General features: G+C 47.0%; 1 protein-coding gene across 1 annotated transcript in view; it reads right to left on the bottom strand.

Annotated features, from left to right (window-relative positions):
- Window positions 1–21,470, bottom strand: part of LOC140385943 (oxygen-regulated protein 1) — a 74,546-nt gene that overhangs the window by 39,043 nt on the left and 14,033 nt on the right. The window lies entirely within an intron of this gene.

Genomic DNA, 21,470 nt, shown 5'->3' on the forward strand with positions numbered 1-21,470 from the left:
ACCAATGCCCGGTACAACTGAGGAAGATGTTCTTATTTATATACTCCATTCTACCTTGAAATTAAGGAAACCAACATGGAAACAACAAAGTGCGAATTGTAATTTGTAATTCAGTCTGAAGCAAATTGATTAAATAGATTTCCAGAGCTGCAAAATAATTTGTAATCACTTTTCAAGAATGCAACAATAAAACGTCTGGGCCCGAAATTTTAGGATGGCGGGGACTTGTCCAGATATCACCGGGCCTTAAGGGGAACACGTCCCCAGTCAGAAGGGGGATTCTGATGGAGGCACCCCCTTCTGTTCGAGATTGACTATTCCAGGTTTCCCTCCTGAGCTGTCACCTGCCCATGAAGCTAAACATTAAGGGCCACAATTGAGGCAAGGGCGGGCTTCCCGGTCGAGGCCCTGCCTACCCCAGCCTACAATCACTGCAAGATATGGGCAGGTGTGAACCCGGAGGGAATTCCGATGTGCAATTTCACCCCCCCTCCCACCCACACATCTCTCCAATCCTCTGCCTACCTCCCACCCCCACCCCACTGATCCCTCACCTCAGAACCCATCAGGGTAGAGAAGTGTAAAATTCTGACGCGGGATTCTCCGTCCGCGGGATTCTCCATTTTGCCGGCACCTAGGGGGTTTCCCGACGGCGTGGGGCTGCCCCACAATGGGACCATTGACCGGCCGGCGTAATAGAGAATCCCACCGACGGGTCGGGGCAAAATGTGGCGCGGCGGGGCAGAGAATCCAACCCGAGTTTTTGGAAACTGAGAATGTACTGAAGATTAGAAAGAACAGATTTCAAAAGGGAAGATTATGCTTGACTAGCTTTACTGAATTCATATACATGGAGTTTCCAAAGGCCTATGATCAGTTACCCTTTGGTAGACTCATGATTAATGTCAGAGCGTCTGGAGAATGAATAGCAAACTGGACACAGAAAACGGAATAGGGATTAAAGGGAGGCTCAGAATGGCAAAAAGTAGAAAGTGGTGTCCTTCCATTCTGGGATGTGGGTGTCACTGGCTAGGTCAGCCTTTACTGCACATCCCTAGTTACCCTTGGAAAGATGGTGGTGAGCTGCCGTCTTGAACTGTTGCAGTCCCTGAGGAGTAGGTACCGCCACCATGCTGTCAGAGAGGGAGTCCCAAGATCTTGACTCAGCGACAGTGAAGGAACGGCAATATATTTCAAAATCAGGATGCTGAATGACAACGAGGGAACTTTCAGGTGGTGATGTTCCCGTGATAAGTTAAGGGCACAGGTAGGCACATGGCAACAGGATGCCGTTGCTACAACGGAAACCTGGCTTTGTTGTCAGCTCAATATCCCTGGATAAAGAGTTTTCAGCCAGGATAGAGTGGAAGATAAAAAAAGGAGGGGTAGCACTAATGGTTAAAGAATCAATTCCAGTTGTGAGAAGGGGTGATATACTAAACAGGTCAACAAACAGGTCAACAAACAAGGCTTTATGGGTTAAACCTTGAAATAGAAAAGGGCAGTCACATTACTGGAAGCATACAACAGACCCCCAAATAGTGAAAGGGAGATAGAAGATCAAATATGTAGGCAAATTTCTGCCTACAAGAACAAGAGGACAATAAAGTAGGAGACTTTAACTATCTCAATATAAACTGGGATTCCAACAATATAAGGGGAACTGAGGGAGAATTGTTTCAACCAATTAGTGACAAACCGAACGAGAGGAGATGTAATTCTAGACTAAGTCTTGGGGAACAAGAAAGGCAAGTGGGTGAAATGACAGTTGGTGCCCATATCAGGGATAGTGATCACAATACAGTTAGATTCAGTATTATGGAAAAGGACAGAGAAAAAGCAGGAGCAAAAACTTTGAACTGGAGGAAGGCAAATTTTGCAGAAATGAGAAGGAACTTGGCTGAGGTGGACTGGCCAGCATTACTAGAGGATAAATCAGTGGAAAACCAGTGGGAAGCACTAAAAGGAGAAATCCTAAATGTATAACATAGACATGACCCCTTCAAAATTAAGTGTGGTACTGCCAAATCTAGACCCCCCTGATTGTCCAGAGGAGTACAGGGGAAGATCAAACAGAAAAAGAAAGCATATGATAGGCACAAGGTACTAAGCGCTGCAGATAGCCTAGACAAGCAGAGGAAGTGCAGGGACAATGTCAAAAAGGAAACAAGGAGGACTTCCGGTGGTGGCCATGGAGTGAGCGGTCGCACATTTGGAGGCTCCCACTCCAAGGTGGATTTTTTTCAGTCTTTCCCCCACCCAAAGGGTGAAGCATTTGAGTGCAAGAGGTGCAGGTGTGCTTGGGGAAGGTTTTACTCCTCTGGTGTGGCTGGTGGATGGATCCAGTGACTAGGAGTGGACGGAGCAAGAAGGAAAGAGCTGCTGGAGAAGGAGAGTTTTCGTGGTGCGCCACAGGATAAGATGGTGGAGAGCAAGCGGGCTGCTCTGCCTGTCCCAATGGTCAATGGAGCAGTTAATAGAGTTCCTCAATGAAACGTTTCACCAGCAGGGGAACGAGGCCCTGGAAGACCTGGCCAACGCAGTGGAACCGATTAGGTTGGGGATCGAGAGAGTGGAGAGAGGCTGGAGTGCCAGGGCCGGACGATCCAGAAAGTGGAGGAGACAGTAGGGGAGCACGAAGAGCAGTTGGCCTCATTGGTGGCTGAGGTGGGGGGTTGATGCGGGGGACCCAAAGAGTCTGAAGGAGAAGATGGAGGATCTGGAGAATCGCTCCAGAAAACAAAACCTCAGGGTCGTGGGGGTGCCCGAAGGCATCGAAGGTGAGGAGGCTGGCATGTACGTGGCTAAGATGCTGGAGAGGCTGACAGCGGACGGGGCCTTTGACCCGCAGTGGAGGTTGGATGTGGGGTTGCTGCCAGATGAGGAGGTGTGTGAGCAGGCGCGGGCTGCTATTCAGGTGTACGTGGAGCTAAAAAACACGAGGGAGGTCATGGCCACCACGCTGTGGGAGGCACTCAAAGCGGTGGTCAGGGGTGAGTTTATCTCAATTCAGGCAAACAGGGAGTAAGTACAGTGGGTGGAGATGGCAAGGCTGGTAGATGAGATTTTGAGCGGAGACAGGAGATATCCAGAGCCCCCGGTGATAGGGCTGTTGAGGAGAGGCAGAGGCTCCTGATGTAGTTTGGGCTTGTTTCTTCGGGGAAGGCAGTGGGGCAGTTATGGAGGGCCAGAGAGCCAGTATATAAGTATGGGGAGATGGCGAGCAGGATGTTGGTCCATCAGTTGAGGAAGCAAGAGGCCGCGAGAGAGATTGGCAGAGTGAGGGTTGATAATGGTAAGGACCCCGGGGCTCGGTCTGTTCAAAGTCTTTCCCATTTAGCATGGTGGTAGTGCCACACAGCACAATAATCTTATGATCTTTTTTATTATCGTCACAAGTATCGTAGAATTTACAGTGCAGAAGGAAGCCATTCAGCCCATCGAGTCTACACCGGCCCCTACAAGAGCACTCTAACTAAGCCCACTTTTGTCCACAAAAGCCCACACCTCCACCCTATCCCCGTAACCCAGCTATTCCACCCATAAGGGGGCCAATTAAGCGTGAACAATCCACTTACTGTCGGATTACATTAACACTGTAATGAAGTTACTGTGAAAATCCCCGAGTCGCCACGCTACGGCGCCTGTTCGGGTACACTGAGGGAGATTTCAGAACATCCAATTCACTTAACAAGCGCATCTTTCTGGACTTGTGGGAGGAAAACGGAGCATCTGGAGGAAACCTACACAGACACGGGGAGAAAGTCCAGACTCCGCACAGACAGTGACCCAAGCCGGGAATTGAACCTGGGTCCCTGGTGCTGTGAAGCCACTGTGCTAATGTCTGTGGAGGATATCCTCAATGCAAGATGGGAATTTATCTCCACAAGCACTGTGCAGTGTCACTACTACCTATACTTTCATGAACTGATGCATCTGCGCCAGACAAGTTGGTGAGGATGAGGTAAAGTATGTTTTTCCTTCTTGTCGGTGCCCTCACTACCTGCCGCAGACCCAGTCGAGCAGCTTTGTCACTTAGGGTATCAGCCAACTTGGTCTGTGGTACTAGTGAGACACTCTTGATGATGGACATTGAAGTCCCCCATCCAGAGTTTATGCTGCGTGCATTCCACCTTCAGTGCTTCCTCCAAGTTGTGTTCAACCTGGAGGAATACTGAATCATCAGCTGAGGGGGTAGGGTACGTGGTAACCAGCATGAGGTTTCATTGCCCTTGTCTGACCTGGTGCCATAAGATTTCCATCTGGAGTCAATAATGAGGACTTCCATTGCAACTCCATCCCAACTGTATACAACTGCACTGCCACCTTTGCTGGGTCTGTCCTGCCGATGAAACAGGACATACCCAGGAATGGTGATAGTGGTATCTGGGACATTATCTGTTAGGTGTGATTCCGTGATATGACTATGTCAGGCTGCTGTTTGACTAGTCTGTGAGACAACCCTCCCAGTTTTGGCACAAGCCCGCAGATGTTAGTGAGGACGACTTTACAAGGTTGAAAGGGCTGGGGTTTCCCGTTGTTGTGACCGGTGCACAGGTCAATGCCAGGGGGTCCATCCCGTTTCATTCTTTTTCTTTTCTTTGCAGCAGTTGGATACAATTGAGTGACTTCTACATTTCAGAGGGCATTTGAGAGTCAATCACACTGCTGCAAGGATGTCCTAATGGACATTTGTGAACCAGGTGAGACTTGATGACAATCGACCAAGGTTTCATGGTTATCATTAGATTCCAGAGCTTTGAGTTGAATTAAAATTCCATCATCTGATAGTATTCATGGAATCATAAAATAGAATCATGGAATTTACAGTGCAGAAGGAGGCCATTCGGCCCATCGAGTCTGCACCAGCCCTTGGAAAAAACCCATGTGCCCAGAGAATTACCCTGGGTCCCTAGTCCAGTGACGATACCACCGTGCCATCTCCTCCCATGGCCGCATGAATCCCAAATACTATATAAAATATTGCACATGCATTAATACTAAGAAGGACTGCATTAAAATAAAAGATGTTGATAGACTTGCAGAATGGGCAGGTAATTGGTTAAATAACTTGCAATATAGGTGGTGGATATTGAGTGGAAGAATATAATGATGCTACTACTCCTTGAAAAATAAGAGTCTAAATGGGATACAAGAGCACAACAAATCAGAGACTTACAAATCATTAAAAGAAGCAATTATGGTTAACAAAGCCATATAAAAATAAATGGCACTGGGGTTCATTTAAAAGGAACATCATTTAAAAGCAAGGGGGCCCAGTTAAACTTACAGAGAATCTAAGTTACACAACAGTAACAGTGTGGTCGCGTCAAACGGTACTGTGTTCAATCATAGATTCCTTATTAGAAAAAGGAAATAGAATTGTGGGAGAAAGTTCAAAAAGATTTACATAGACGATGCCAGAAATGAACAGATGCAACTATTAGGAAAGAGTGAACGTGATCCATTGCTTTCTCTAGCACTGAGAAGACTGAGCGCTGACTCTCATCAGGGAATCGATGGGGGATATGTATACGTGGTGTTTCACCTTGAGGGGAAATCAAAATCAAGGGGTCATAAATATTACTAATCCAACAATAAATTCAGAAGAATCTTCTTTATTGACGGTGCTGAGAATGTAGAACACGTTACCATGGGAGTGGTTATGGCGAACAGCACAGGTACATTTAAAGGTCAGCCAAATGAGTCCATGGGGAGAAAGAAATGGAAGAATATGCTGATAGGGTGAAATGAAACAATATGAGAGAATGCTCGTGTCAACCTAGAAACAGACATAGATGGGGTCAAATGATTTATTTCTGTGCTGATTGTTTCACAATCAATAAATCATTAAATAAACTCAAGGTTCTTATTAAGCAATTAAATAAAAGTGGCTTGGCAGAAATTAACTGGGCAAATCAGATAGACCTGGTCATATAGATACTGCAAAGTGTTAAATTAATAACTGCTTTGGAGGAAGAGGAATTTGTTTATGAATTGGACCTGAACCATGATAATTCAGGTTGAAAATAAACTCTGGCAATAAATTAAATAATTAAATTGAGCTTTGTTCAAAGTTAAGTGCTTTAGAGAAATAAAAATTGGATGAATCAGATTAAGATGCATCAGGCATTCTTGTTTCTTCTGTCAAAGTCAAAAGTGACATTTACTGAACTCTTTTACACATTAATTAATTCAAATTAAATGTGGCCCCCGAAGAGAGAAGAATTGGGTCTGGAATTGTGTCTGCTTGCAAATAAATTAATTAAATATCCCTCACGGCGCCGAGGTCCCAGGTTCGATCCCAGCCCTGGGTCACTGTCCGTGTGGAGTTTGCACATTCTTCCCGTGATTGCATGGGTTTCACCCCCACACCCCAAAGATGTGCAGGGTAGATGGATTGCCCACACTAAATTGCCGCTTAATTGGAAAAAATTAATTGGGTACTCTAAATTTATTTTTAAAAAATTAAATATCCCACAGCAAAGTCAGGCAGGGCAGCAGTTACTCGCCAATGTTGAATTGAGTAAATGAAAATCTCTTGTTTGTGAACAGAAACAGGCTAACAAAGGTAAGGAAGAAATAAAATGTTGAATTAATTAATATTAAAACATTAAACGATCGTAGGCTGGATTCTCTGATTTTCAGGCTATGTCCTGACGCCGGCGTGGGTGCGGTGGCATTTTACGGCTAAAAAAAGGCGCAAAATGGCCACTGATCCTCCATTTGGTGGGGGGCTAGCAGGCAGGCAGCGTCGAGCACTCAGCTGGAGAATTGTCAGGTCCGTGTCCGCGCATGCGCACGACGGCCTGCAGTGACTGCGCCGTGCAACATGGTGCCGGCCGTGCGCAGACCCGGCCTGCCAAATAGGGCCCCCCCCCTTTGGCCAGGCTCGCGACCCCCAGACCACCCCCCAACAGTGCCCCAGCCCCTGTCAAAGTCCCTTCTGCCTGTGGATGGGCTCCACCCCAACTGAGGTGGCACTGGACTGAGTCCGCAGCCGCCATGGTGAGTGTCCGACAGAAAATAGCATGAGAGACCCACGCCGTGGGGAACTTGGCCGGTCGGGGGCGGAGCATCGGGAAGAGGGCCTCAGGCAACATTCTCATGATGCGGCATGCGGTGTACTCCTAGAGTATGCCGCTTTGGGCGGAACATCACAAAAGCGGTACCGCTCGTGATTTCGTCAGAAACGGGGCTTCCCCGGCCGATCGCCGAACAGGAATCCCGCCCCGTTTCTTTGTTGTTGAAAATATTAGGCATTGTTTGAGCTGGTATTTTAGGTGGTCTGAATGGATTTGGAAACTAAAGTTACAGTTACTGAGAAAGTTCTTGGCCACATGGGCAGTGTAGGGCAGAAGACGTTGTAAAGACATGACAGAAAAATGTTTTAAAGCATGACAGGCACATGTGTGAATGGAGCATTATCATGACAACACAGGATAAAAGTTAAAATCTAAAAGAAGTGCACAATATATGCAATTTTTTGGATACGGTATAGATAAGTAATGTGATAGAATTTGAGCTGCTTTCCACAGTTCTCAACTTCTAGATGTATTAAATCAACAATTAAATAGACATAAATGGACCATAAATTTTATATAGCTCCAAAGGTAGTTTTGATTTTCTCTGATTAAAGCATTTGTTAAGCCATTTTGTTTTCAGAAATGTCAAAAATGTGCATTGTAATATCCGATCTACGGGGTGGGAATGCTTGTCCTCCCTATGCTCCTTGAGGAATACGAGCTCCCCACTAGGGGTGGGGTATCTTAATTATCCAGAGTATATAAGATGGGCTAGTAAGGCACCGATCGAGCAGGAAGCCACTAGGGGTCAACCAGGTAGTGTACCTAGCATTTGTGTAAATAAAACTTTGTTCTTATTTTACTCAGTGTGGAGTCCCAGTGTCCTTATTAAATGTATCATCTGATGTGAAATTTCCCAATCCTAGTCTGATACCCAGCAAAATGTTTAACATGTAATATTCTGGTAAATATGCCTTGACCCTCTGGTTCTGCCTCAACTGGAGTATTGTATCCAATTCTAGGCACTGCACTATAGGAAGGATGGGAAGGCTTTGAGAAGGTTTAGAAAATGTATACAAAACTGGTTCCAGGGATGAGCAACTTCAATTACATGGATAGATTGGAGAAGCCATCGAGAGGAAAGGTTTGAGAGGAGATTTGATAGAAGCATTTAAAATCAAAGTAGACATAAAGAATAAGCCCCACTGGTGGAGCGATCGAGGTCCAGAGGGCAAAAGAAGCAACGGCGACTTAAAGAATAATATTTTTACACAGCATGTAGTTAGGGTCTTGAATGCTCTACGTGAGGGTGTGGTGGAGGCAGGTACAATCCGAGCATTCATAGAATCAGAGATCATAGAATTTACAGTGCAGAAGGAGGACATTCGGCCCATCAAGTCTGCACCAGCTCTTGGAAAGAGCACCCTATCTAAGCCCACGCCTCTACCCTATCCCCGTAACCCAGTAACCCCATCTAACATTTGGACACTAATGGCAATTTATCATGGCCAATCCACCTAACCCGCACATCTTTGGACTGTGAGAGGAAACCGGAGCACCCGGAGGAAACCCACGCAGACACGGGGAGAAGGTGCAGACTCCGCACAGACAGTGACCCAGCCGGGAATCGAACCTGGGACCCTGGCGCTGTGAAGTAACTGTGCTAACCACTGTGCTACCATGCTTCAAAGGGCAATTGGATGGAAATAAATTGCAGAGCTACAGGGGATGGGCAGGGGAATGGAATTATTTGAGTTGCTCTTGCGGAGAACCAGCACAGCCGTGACAGGCCCAATAGCCTTCTTCTGTTCTGTAAGGTTTGTACATTCTATGGTCCAGGTCTTGTGGTCGCCCTAATGGGAAAACTATAGGTGTGTCCAGCCACTATTCAGCAACATTGGGGGCTATCATTTGGTGTCCTGACACAGGGAAAACCCACATCGGATGGAGAAAAAGGATCCAACTCCAGGATTTCTGCCCCATCCTTGTCATGTGGCATTTTTAAGGGGTATGGGATAAGAGTGTGGGGCATGTGCCAGGATGCAGCAATCCTCACACCGGCAGCTCCATTTAGGATGTGGTGATTTCAGATCTCCCACAACTTCCATTGAGTTGGGCCAATTATCTGCTCCACTACTTCAAAGGTTTTAATGTATTCAGGTCTAGAAGGTATTATGTCATTGTAGTGCAACAAAATCCTATTATGAGTGCTTATCTGGGCACCAAACCCCACAAATGTATTCAGCTGAGCAGAAGGTGTTGATGTAGCTATCGAGGAACTGGGAGATTTGTTTAGATTGACAGTTTTATGAGCTCCTAAGAGGATTATGTTTTTTGAAGTGACTTTTGAATGGCTGTTTATTTATTTTGACAGTTTCAGAAGCATCTCAAATAAATTGCGGTTTCATTATACAGCTCATGAGTCCTGTCCTTGGTGGATAATTGGTGAGTGGGCATGGGCTGTGGAAGAAGACATGGGCAATATTGTGGGGCATGATGGGATATGGAGTGGACAGGAGGGTGGGTGAAAATGGGTTAAGAATGGTATGGGTGTAAAGGGTAAGGGGTACTGTGCCGGCCACTCATGTACAGAACTGTGCCAGCAAAAGGAAATGGGCCTTCTAACCTGCCTGCCTTGGCATCTGCCTGCCTCCGTTCCCATCTTGGGCCTGCTTCGGAAGGCAGTGAGACTCTAGTCTGTCCCTGCCTCCCCACCATGAAAATAGCACAGGGAGGGGGATGGTTCTGCCAGGCAGGAGGTGGGATTATGGGTAACTGATTGCTAGATAATTCAAGTATATCCTGCAAATCCCTGGACGGAGCTAAAGATGAAGAAAATAAGGGCAGTGGAGACTTTGACAGCCACTAGATCCACTTGACAGGATGTCTAAATATTCAACATAAATGAATTATATATCTCTATAGCTTGTTGACCTGTGAATGACAGTAGCATTGCTATTCTTCTGGCTTCAGAGGTAGTATTTAAATCATGAGCTTCCAAATTGAGTTGGAACTGTTGTTCAAATAGTTTCCAGTTTAAATTTAAATTACCGGTAGTTTTCAGCTGCCATGGAACTTGAACGTAGTCCATCGATTTGATTTGTTGTTGAGGATCCGTTTGTTGCGAAGACTTCCACAGTCGAACAGTCGGTACTGGAACGTTTTCATTCCTAATCTTTCTACTAATTGTTTTTAAAACTTTTACATCCTGGTACCATGTTGTGTTATATTACTACTCCTGGTAACATGTTATATTACAGGGTTGTAATATATATGCTACTCATTTGTCTTCCCGAGTTATACTTAACTTGATGATAAACACTCAAAGTCTTCCAGTTGTTGACAAATTATTTATTGAGTAACAAAGTAATATACTTGTGAGTTCTTTTACTTTAATACTTTGACTAGTAGAATTAATTAAGATTTAATTAAATTAACAATGAATATAATACACTACACTCTGAGCTGGTCACACTTCTGTTATCTAGCTACACATACACGAAGAGAGCGGGAAAACAGCGTGAGCTTACTTATGTACTCCCTGTTAGTGTTGCCCTCTAGTGATCATCTGACTGTACTGACTGTACATTAACCAATCATGTGTTTACATATACAGAGATCACTACAGAGGGGAGGATTCAGAGGCACTGCGGTATTGTGCCACCGACACTCCGGGAGTCACCGACATGAGCCCCAGCACCTCCTCCTTACAGGGTGCCTGATAGCCCCCGGGCTTCTCCTGGGGATGAGGGTGTGGCAGAAGCGAGCTCCGGGGATAACCCACCACCTGGTGCTGCCAATGCTGGAGCCTCACTTACATTTCGACAATGGTCTCAATGCTTGCGGCCACGGAGCACAGGGACTGTGCCATGTCCCTCTGGGCCTGGGCTTTGTCACTCAGTGATTGTGTCAGGTCCCTCTGTGACTGGCTCAGGTCAACCAGCACCAGGCCAATACCACCGATGCTCTGCGCCAAGCTTTGGAGCACTGCAGGAATATCCAGGTGGCCCTGGTACAGCTTGCCTGTGACGGGGCTGCTGGGGTGGGGGGGCTGCCACACGTGCCATCGGGACATCGCAATCCATGAGGAGCTCACTTGCCTCCCCGATGCCAACGTCTGCCTCAGTGACCACCCGCTCGCCGGTCCACCAATCAGGTCCAATGCCCTCCACTCAACGGTGGTGAAGGGCGACAGGTCCGCCGGGTCCTCTCTCCCCGGTCTGCTCTCTCACTACGATTGTTGGCCGTCTTCTCATGGCGGCCAGATAATGCACAGTGTGAGACACTCAGACGCAGGCAGCACAGGGGGTCACATCTGGTGGCCTGAGTGTGCAGGGCACCTGGCCATGGCAGGTGGTATGCTTGATGGCATGTGGTTCGGGTGGGGTGTGGGTGGTCTGCCGGCGGGTGGGGTTTGATCGCCCTCTGAGTGAGGGTGGTGATCTATGGGTGTGTGGGATGGGGGTTGGTGCCAGGGGCACGATGGTGGAGGTGGCCCACCCTGGCTGGCCTGGGTAGCCACCCTATTACAGGGATCATTCAAAACTTGAATCAGAGGACACTATCTCAGATTAAAGGGACGATCCGTTAAAACAGAGATGAGGAGGAATTTCTTCAGCCAGAGAGTGGTGAATCTGTGGAACTCTTTGCCGCAGAAGGCTGTGGAGACCAATTCACTGAGTGTCTTTAAGACAGAGATAGATAGGTTCTTGTTTAATAAAAGGATCAGGGGTTATGGGGAGAAGGCAGGAGAATGGGGATGAGAAAATATCAGCCATGATTGAATGGCGGAGCAGTCTCGATGGGCCAAGGGGCTTAATTCTGCTCCTATGCCTTATGCGTTGCGCAGGTCAAAGAGACACAGCCTGAGTGAGTGAGACACATCCAGAGTGGCAATTTGGAATTTGGGGCAGTGAGGTAATTCGGTGCAGAGTAGGAGAAGGTGTTTTTTCCCTACTGTTTTGTTCTCTCTCTTTCTTCTGGTCTGTAACTTTTAATCAGCAGGGAGAGAACCTGAGAGCATCTGAGACCCTCAGAAGGTAAGTGAATTTTACTCATTTTTACTTTTATTACCTTTTCAAATTGTGTGTGTGTGTGTGGGGGCGGGGGGGGGAACTGAAGTGACATCACAGAAAAGCTGTGACCTGATTGGCTGGTTGGGTATCTACACTAAATTAAAAAAGTTAAGCATTGGTAAACTAATTAAACAAAATTACTTAATTATAATTTAGAGGGGTATCTAAGCCAGAGATCGGAGAGTACTGTATTTAGCTTTCACATTTATAGTAGAAATCTAATGCGAGGAAACATATAGTTAACAGTAACTTTTGTTTTTTAACTTTTAAATTTAATTTACTAATTAATTGATGCAATGTCAGTTAGAGGAGTGCAGTCCTCTGACTGTGAGATGTGGCAGGTCCGGGAGGCTGGCTTCATCTGCAGAAAGTGCACCCAACTGGAGCTCCTCACAGACCGCATGGTTCGGTTGGAGCAGCAGTTGGATGCACTTAGGAACATGCATGTGGCGGAAAGCGTCATAGATAGCAGTTATAGAAATGTGGTCACACCCAAGGTGCAGGCAGAGAAATGGGTGACCACCAGAAAGGAGAGGCAGCCAGTGCAGGAATCCCCCGTGGTTGTCCCCCCTCTCGAACAGGTATACCCCTTTGGATACTGTCGGGGGGGATAGCCTATCAGGGGAAAACAGCAGCAGCCAGAGCAGTGGCACCACGGCTGGCTCTGATGTTCAGAAGGGAGGGTCAAAGCGCAGAAGAGCAATAGTCATAGGGGACTCCATAGTCAGGGGCACAGATAGGCGCTTCTGTGGACGTGAAAGAGACTCCAGGATGGTATGTTGCCTCCCTGGTGCCAGGGTCCAGGATGTCTCCGAACGGGTAGAGGGCATCCTGAAGGGGGAGGGCAAACAGGCAGAGGTCGTTGTACATATTGGTACTAAGGGCATAGGCATGAAGGGGCATGAGGTCCTGCAGCAGGAGTTCAGGGAGCTAGGCAGAAAGTTAAAAGACAGGACCTCTAGGTTGTAATCTCAGGATTACTCCCTGTGCCACGTGCCAGTGAGGCTAGAGATAGGAAGATAGAGCAGCTAAACACGTGGCTAAACAGTTGGTGTAGGAGGGAGGGTTTCCGTTATCTGGACCACTGGGAGCTCTTCCGGGGCAGGTGTGACCTATATAAGGACGGGTTGCATCTCAACTGGAGAGGCATAAATATCCTGGCCGCGAGGTTTGCTAGTGCCACACGGGAGGGTTTAAACTGGTATGGCAGGGGGGTGGGCATGGGAGCAATAGGTCAGAAGGTGAGAGCATTGAGGGAGAACTAGGGAATAGGGACAGTATGGCTCTGAGGCAGAGCAGACAGGGTGAAGTTGCTGAACACAGCAGGTCTGGTGGCCTGAAGTGCATATGTTTTAATGCAAGAAGTATTACAGGTAAGGCAGATGGACTTAGAGCTTGGATTAGTACTTGGAACTATGATGTTGTTGCCATTACAGAGACCTGGTTGAGGGAAGGGCAGGATTGACAGGTAAACGTTCCAGGATTTAGATGTTTCAGGTGGGATAGAGGGGGATGTAAAAGGGGTGGCGGAGTTGCGCTCCTGAAATGAAAAATGAAAATCGCTTATTGTCACAAGTAGGCTTCAAATGAAGTTACTGTGAAAAGCCCCTAGTCGCCACATTCCGGCACCTGTTCGGGGAGGCTGGTACGGGAATTGAACTGTGCCGCTGGCCTGTCTTGGTCTGCTTTCAAAGCCAGCGATTTAGCCCTGTGCTACTGGTTAGGGAGAATATCACAGCTGTACTACGGGAGGACACCTCAGACGGCAGTGAGGCTATATGGGTAGAGATCAGGAATAAGAAGGGTGCAGTCACAATGTTGGGGGTTTACTACAGGCCTCCCAACAGCCAGCGGGAGATAGAGGAGCAGATAGGCAGACAGATTTAGGAAAAGAGTAAAAACAACAGGGTTGTTGTGATGGGAGACTTCAATTTTACCAATATTGACTGGGACTCACTTAGTGCCAGGGGCTTAGACGGGGCAGAGTTTGTAAGGAGCATCCAGGAGGGCTTCTTAAAACAATATGTAGGCAGTCCAACTAGTGAAGGGGCTGTACTGGACCTGGTATTGGGGAATGAGCCTGGCCAGGTGGTAGAAGTTTTAGTAGGGGAGCATTTCGGGAACAGTGACCACAATCCAGTAAGTTTTAAAGTGCTGGTGGACAAGCATAAGAGTGGTCCTAGGGTGAATGTGCTAAATTGGGGGAAGGCTAATTATAACAATATTAGGTGGGAACTGAAGAACCTAGATTGGGGGCGGATGTTTGAGGGTAAATCAACATCTGACATGTGGGAGGCTTTCAAGTGTCAGTTGAAAGGAATTCAGGACCGGCATGTTCCTGTGAGGAAGAAGGATAAATACTTCAATTTTCGGGAACCTTGGATAACGAGAGGTATTGTAGGCCTCGGCAAAAAGAAAAAGGAGGCATTTGTCAAGGCTAAAACGCTGGGAACAGACGAAGCCTGTGTGGAATATAAGGAAAGTAGGAAGGAACTTAAGCAAAGAGTCAGGAGGGCTAGAAGGGGTCACGAAAAGTCATTGGCAAATAGGGTTAAGGAAAATCCCAAGGCATTTTACACGTACATAAAAAGCAAGAGGGTAGCCAGGGAAAGGGTTGTCCCACTGGAGGATAGGCAAGGGAATCTATGTGTGGAGCCAGAGGAAATGGGCGAGGTACTAAATGAATACTTTGCATCAGTATTCACCAAAGAGAAGGAATTGGTAGATGTTGAGTCTGGAGAAGGGTGTGTAGATAGCCTGGGTCACATTGAGATCCAAAAAGACAAGGTGTTGGGCGTCTTGAAAAATATTATGGTAGATAAGTCCCCAGGGCCTGATGGGATCTATCCCAGAATACTGAAGGAGGCTGGAGAGGAAATTGCTGAGGCCTTGACAGAAATCTTTGGATCCTCACTGTCTTCAGGTGATGTCCCGGAGGACTGGAGATTAGCCAATGTTGTTATTCTGTTTAAGAAGGGTAGCAAGGATAATCCAGGGAACGACAGGCCGGTGAGCCTTACGTCAGTGGTAGGGAAATTACTGGAGAGAATTCTTCGAGACAGGATCTACTCCCATTTGGAAGCAAATGGACGTATTAGTGAGAGGCAGCATGGTTTTGTGAAGGGGAGGTCGTGTCTCACTAACTTGATAGAGTTTTTCGAGGAGGTCACAAAGATGATTGATACAGGTAGGGCAGTGGATGTTGTCTATATGGACTTCAGTAAGGCCTTTGACAAGGTCCCTCATGGTAGACTAGTACAAAAGGTGAAGTCACACGGGATCAGGAGTGAGCTGGCAAGGTGGATACAGAACTGGCTAGGTCATAGAAGGCAGAGAGTAGCAATGGAAGGATGCTTTTCTAATTGGAGGGCTGTGACTAGTGGTGTTCCGCAGGGATCAGTGCTGGGACCTTTGCTGTTTGTAGTATATATAAATGATTTGGAGGAAAATGTAACTGGTCTGATTAGTAAGTTTGCAGACGACACAAAGGTTGGTGGAATTGCGGATAGCGATGAGGACTGTCAGAGGATACAGCAGGATTTAGATTGTTTGGAGACTTGGGCGGAGAGATGGCAGGTGGAGTTTAATCCGGACAAATGTGAGGTAATGCATTTTGGAAGGTCTAATGCAGGTAGGGAATATACAGTGAATGGTAGAACCCTCAAGAGTATTGAAAGTCAGAGAGATCTAGGTGTACAGGTCCACAGGTCACTGAAAGGGGCAACACAGGTGGAGAAGGTAGTCAAGAAGGCATACGGCATGCTTGCCTTCATTGGCCGGGGCATTGAGTATAAGAATTGGCAAGTCATGTTGCAGCCGAATAGAACCTTAGTTCGGCCACACTTTGAGTATAGTGTTCAATTCTGGTCGCCACACTACCAGAAGGATGTGGAGGCTTTAGAAAGGGCACAGAAGAGATTTACCAGAATGTTGCCTGGTATGGGGGGCATTAGCTATGAGGAGCGGTTGAATAAACTCAGTTTGTTCTCACTGGAACAACGGAGGTTGAGGGGCGTCCTGATAGAGGTATACAAAATTATGAGGGGCATAGACAGAGTGGATAGTCAGAGGCTTTTCCCCAGGGTAGAGGGGTGAATTACTAGGGGGCATAGGTTTAAGGTGCGAGGGGCAAGATTTAGAGTAGATGTACGAGGCAAGTTTTTTACACAGAGGGTAGTAGGTGCCTGGAATCCGCTACCGGAGGAGGTGGTGGAAGCAGGGACGATAGTGACATTTAAGGGGCATCTTGGCAAATATATGAATAGGATGGGAATAGAGGGATACGGACCCAGGAAGTGTAGAAGATTGTAGTTTAGTCGGGCAGCATGGTCGGCACGAGCTTGGAGGGCCAAAGGGCCTGTTCCTGTGCTGTACTTTTCTTTGTTCTTATTCAGGGGGTCCCCCTATTGCAGGGGTCCCTGTGGGGGTCTCCCTATTACAGGGGACGCTGCGGACTGTCTTCCTATCACAGAAGTCCCTGTGGGGTGTCTCGCTATCATGGACACCCCGAAGAGCAGCACTCCCATTTCAACAATGCAGAGCTTGAGACCCTGCTGGATGCTGTGGATGGGGAGGCGGGACATCTTGTTCCCCGGGGTTGGAAGGTAGCTGCCACTCACGGACATCAACCGGGCCTGGGCGCAGGTGGCAGAGGTTATGAGCACCAAAGGCCTCACCGCTACGACCGGACAGCAGTGTTGCAAGAAGCTACACGACCTCCTCAGGGTGGCCAAGGTGAGAACCAGCCTTGTGCCCCTGGCACCAGCACCATCCCACACCCCCACACCCACAAGCCTCCCCCCACCTTTATGTGGCCCCCATCAAGCAATCTGGCAGGCAGCGCAATAGGCAGATCCCCCACAGGGACCGATGAAATAGGGGGACTCTCCGCAGGGATCCCTGTAATGGAGGAACCCCCACAGGTACCCCTGTAATTGGGAGATGCCCCACAGGGACCCATGTAATTGGGAGCGCCCAACCGGTACCCCTGTAATTGGGAGATGCCCCACAGGGACCCCTGTAATAGGGGGACGCCCCTCAGGGACCCCTGTAATAGGGGGACCCTTCCTCAGAGACCTCTGTAATAGACGGACAACCCCCAGGGATCCCTGTAATGGGGGACCCCCCCCCAACAGGTACCCCTGTAATTGAGAGACACTCCAGGAGGGACCCGTGTAATATGGGAACTCCTCACAGGGATCCCTGTGATGGGGGAACCTCAAAGGTACCCCTGTAATTGTGAGATGCCCCACAGGGACCCCTGTAATAGAGGACCTACCCTGCCAGAAAAGAGGCCTCTGTCTGGAAGCTGGAGAGCAGTGAGAAGAATTACAGCTGTAACAATTACAGTGCAGCTCCATGTGTCCATTCCTGAAAGGAGTGCATCTGTGACCTGTGTCTGGTTCATACAGATCCATTAGCTGCCAGCCATTTATAGCTTTCTAGCAGTGATCTGTGATAGAAGCTTCTACAAACCATCAGCAGCGTTGCTTCAGTCATCTCCTTTCATGGTTCAGTGGCCTAAGTGGTAAAACTACAATGTTTCTAAACATTGACCACATAATAGGGAGGTAAGTGCAGTGCAAACACATGCTTGAGTGATTGGAATGCACAATGGGGTTTCAGCTATGATCCTATTGAATGCTGGTGCAGGCTTGGGAGCCAAAGGGTCGATTTCTTATTGTCTTATTGGTGGAGGACTTCACATTCCCCTTGAGATTCAACGGTATTACCATTGCTGAATCCCCACAGTCATCATCTTGGGGGTTTCCATTAACTAGAATCTGAACTCAACCAGCCATAAATACTGTGGTCACTGATCACACACTGGGAGTTCTGTGGAGAGTAACTAACCTCCTGACTCCCGCAAGCCTGGCCACTATCTACAAAACACAAATAAGGAGTGGAATGGAATACTCCTCACTTGCCTGGATGGGTGCAGATCTAACAACACTCAAGAATCTCAAAACCATTCAGGCCTGTTAGCTTTGGCAAAACTTTGACATATCTAGGCTGGATTCTCCGAGCCTCCGGGCCCAAATCGCGATCGGCGCAGGGCGGAGAATGGATGTTTACGCCGAAATCCGGTCCGACGCCTCTCCCGCTGAGAATCTCTCGGGAGTCTCTCGGCGTGGTTCTAACCGCCTATCGGCCGTCGGGAGACGGCCAGCGGCGGCAGCGGACTGAGTCCGCAGCCGTCCTGGTGGGGGGGGGGCGGGGGGATCGATCACCGGGGGAGCCTCATGGACGGCCAAGGGCGCGCGCGATCTCGGCGGGGCCTACATTTCTGGTGCCGCTCTGCGGTCCGAGTGCGCCACGTCCCACAGGGCAGCCGCTGCAGGCCGCCGCCGTGCGCATGCACGAACTCCCAACCGGAAGTTCGGGGCCCCGTATCCACAGTCAGAGCTGCGAGAAGCACTCCGGGGCCCTGCTACCCTGCAGGTAGGAGAATCGCTCAGGATTTTCTGAAGTAAAGTCCAGAGTGATTTGCCAGCGTTTTTACACTGGCGTGCGGACATTGCCCCATTATTGGAGAATCCCGCCCAGAGTCAGCCAGACTCGAAACGTTAGCTCTCTTCTTTCTCCACAGATGCTGTCAGAGCTGCTGAGATCTTCTGTTTCTATCCAGTATTTTCTGTTTTTGTTTCAGATTCCAGCAGCCACAGTAATTTGCTTTTAAACATTCAGGACTTAGCAGCCTGCTTGAGGGGCACCCCACCCACCACCTTCAACATCCATTTCCTCCACCATTCAAGCCCAGAGGCAGTGTGTACCATCTGCAAGATGCACTGCAGCAACTCACAAAGGATCTTTTGACAGCATTTTCCAAACCCACTTAAATGGACAAGGACTGTAGAAGCATGGGAGCATCAACACCTCCAAGTTCCCATCAAGTCACATAGGATCCTGACTTCAACGATATTGCTGTGCATTTATTTTTGCTGGAAGATCCTGGAACTCAGTTCCTTAACACTGTTGGATTACACAACCACTATTATTGCAAGCTTTATTCAGCAAATTAAAAGCAAATGATCCTATTGTTGGTGGGGCACAGTACATTACTGTGTTAAATGCAACTCTTTTACACCATATTATCATGCAAGAGTGCCTTTAAGAAATGGATGTGTAAGCAATGTACCTTTAAGAAAACAGTTATGTCAGAGAGTGGGTGGGGCTGGGCTGTAGGTCAGCTATTTTGCAGGTTTTTAGTTTCAGTTTTGAAAAGAACCTGGCTGGTTTTGCTGTGAGCAGCTAAAAAAAGAACCTGGGTGGTTTTGCTGAGAGCAGTTTAAAAGTGCCTGGCTGTTTTGCTGTGAGCTGATTAAAAAGTAGAAAGCAAGGTTTGGGAGAGCAGTTTGGGTGTGTCTGTGGGTTTCCAGAGAGCTGCATGAAGAAAAGCAAGGTGCTGGAGCTGAAATCAACCAAGCTAATATATCTCTGCTATGCTACAGAATATATATATATCCTTTAATCTGATGTGATACTGTTTAAAGGTGTTAAGTCTCTAGGAAGTTTGAAGGAACATTTTAAGGAAATATTTACTGTTGCAATATTTTCTGAGTTATCTCTGAAGTAAGGGGTGTTAAGAGATCCAACGTTTATTTAAGATGTTAAGTTGAGTTCATGGAATAAAGTGTTTTGTGTTTAAAAACCCACGTGTCCATAATTGTAATCCCCCACCTAGGGAAAAAGCCGTGTGCTCGGAAAAGCAACAAATTCATTAAAGGGAGAGGCTGGTTGAACTCCATGATACATTTTGGGGTTCTGAAAATCCTCGCCCATAACAATTGGGGGCTCGAGGGGGATAAAAGTCTATCTATTGGATTAGCTTTTTTGAACTTAAAGACAGTGAAGGGTTGTTGCTTTTTCCGGTGTGGTATTTTAGATTAAGTGGGGAGAGTGTTGTGAACAATGGCTCTTTCAGAGGCTCAGAAGTTTTTGGGGGTGGCGCATGTCACACGTAGTACTTTACGGGCAGAAACAAAACGCAGACTGTTAGATTTGGCAAAAACATTGCAGTTAACCTTACCTGATAAAATGAGAAAAGATGAGGTAATTATGGCGGTGGTTAACTTTTAAAGTTGCCTGAGATAAAGTTTGACTCATTGGAAATGGCAAAAATTCAGTTGCAAATTAAACAAATGGAACATCAGAAAGAATTAAAGTGGCTGGAATACGAGAGTGAGAGTGAGGAAAAAGAAAGAGAAAGAGAGAGGAAAAAGAAGTGGAGAGGGAAGAAAGGAGAAAAGAAAGAATAGCCCAGCAGAACAAAAAGATAAAGAGAGGGAGTTTGAAATTCAGAAAATGGCCATGAAACATGACAATCAGTTAAAATTGGCAGACGTAAAGGGAAACGTACAGTTGGATGATAGTGATGAGGATAGTGAGAAAGAGCATCATAGTCGAAGGCTTGATGGAAATCTATTTAAATATGTGCAAGCATTGCCAAGGTTTGACGAGAAGGAAGTGGAAACATTTTTCATTTCATTTGAGAAGGTAGCTAAACAAATGAAATGGCCACTGGTCATGCGAGTGTTACTGATTCAAACAAAGCTGGTAGGTAGAGCTAGTGAAGTGTTTGCATCACTACCGGAGGAGGTATCTGAAACGTATGAGGAGGTGAAGAAATCCATCTTAAGTGCATATGAGCTTGTGCCTGAAGCTTACAGACAAAGGTTTAGAAATTTAAGGAAAGAATTTGGTCAAACATACATGGAGTTTGAAAGGCTCAAACAGAGTTAATTTTGATAGGTGGATAAGGGCTTTGAAAATAGACCAAACGTATGAAGCTCTCAGAGAAATTATACTTTTGGAGGAGTTTAAAAATTCAATTCCTGATGTAGTGAGAATTCATGTGGAAGAACAGAGGGTTAAAACTGTGAGATTAGCAGTGGAAATGGCAGATGATTATGAATTAGTTCATAAATCAAAGATTGGTTTCCGACATCAGTTTCAGCCGGTGAGGGATAGAAACTGGGGACATGAGAAATACTCAAGTGGTAAAGGTAATGATCTGATAGGAGACAATAAAGAGAGTGTACCTCAGATTAAAAAAGAATTCCAGGAGGGTGGAAAAGAAATGAAAAGTTTCAAATGTTTTCATTGTAATAAACTAGGCCACGTAAAGTCACAGTGTTGGTGGTTGAAAAAAAGCACTGGGAAGGCTGATGTGGTAAAACAGGATAAGACAGTGGGGTTAGTTAGAGAGGTAAAGGAAAGCCCAAGGGAAGCGAAGGAGGTGCAAACGATTGTGCAGCCTGTTCAAGAAGTAATTGTTAAGGAGGTGCCAGATGTCTTTAAAGAATTTACTTGTGTGGGTAAAGTTTACTCATGTGTATCAGGAGGAGCAGGTAAGGAAGTCACAATTTTA

The sequence above is a fragment of the Scyliorhinus torazame genome, chromosome 11 (genome assembly GCF_047496885.1).
Source record: "Scyliorhinus torazame isolate Kashiwa2021f chromosome 11, sScyTor2.1, whole genome shotgun sequence".
NCBI lineage: Eukaryota > Metazoa > Chordata > Chondrichthyes > Carcharhiniformes > Scyliorhinidae > Scyliorhinus > Scyliorhinus torazame.